Here is a 606-nt window from a genome sequence, read left to right as displayed (position 1 = left end):
GGCGGGGTATTGGGAAAAGTTTTCAATTAGCAATAATCGCGCCTCGGATAAACCTCATTGGCTACGATACTGCCACTGCGCAAAGCTGGAGAACTCCGGCCCCGGTGCAGCGTTCCTAGGACACGAGGACCCTATTTCAAAAAGGGGGTTTCAAGCAGAACGGGACAACCTTCCCTTATTACTACCCAAGGAATGAGAGCACCAAATACACTCTCGTGGCACTCTCTATGTGCTAGAACGGAGAGGCGTGCAGGTTTTATTTAAGATTTGCGCGGCGGAAATGAAGCAAAGCACTATGGGATCGAACATGCTAATAGACTCGACTCCGAGCCTGCGAGGGGGGGAAACGGGAGGCAACCGCCCCCGTCAAGGGGTTAAGTTGGGCTCCACGTTAACCATTTTTTTCCAGAGGCTTTCTTGTTTATGACTTTAGACACAGGAAAATACGCGTAGGAGGTCTAGAATAGCATCAGAGGTAGTGTTAACTACCTTAAGGGCGAAGTCAGTATCGTTGACGACTGTCACATTCATTGTAAAGAACCTGGTTTTCCCAAAACAGAGCTCGCTGCTGCGGCATTAAACTCTGAGCTCCCTGGCCCACTTCCA

At 49.8% G+C, this 606-nt stretch overlaps 1 pseudogene; it reads right to left on the bottom strand.

Annotated features, from left to right (window-relative positions):
* Positions 1 to 3: 3 nt before the first annotated feature.
* On the bottom strand, positions 4 to 87 carry LOC115063095 (annotated as a pseudogene).
* Positions 88 to 606: the final 519 nt, after the last annotated feature.

Source organism: Mus pahari, chromosome 23, assembly GCF_900095145.1.
Source record: "Mus pahari chromosome 23, PAHARI_EIJ_v1.1, whole genome shotgun sequence".
Classification (NCBI taxonomy): domain Eukaryota; kingdom Metazoa; phylum Chordata; class Mammalia; order Rodentia; family Muridae; genus Mus; species Mus pahari.
Note: the sequence above shows the minus strand (reverse complement) of the source record. Positions and strands in the feature narration are given on the sequence as shown.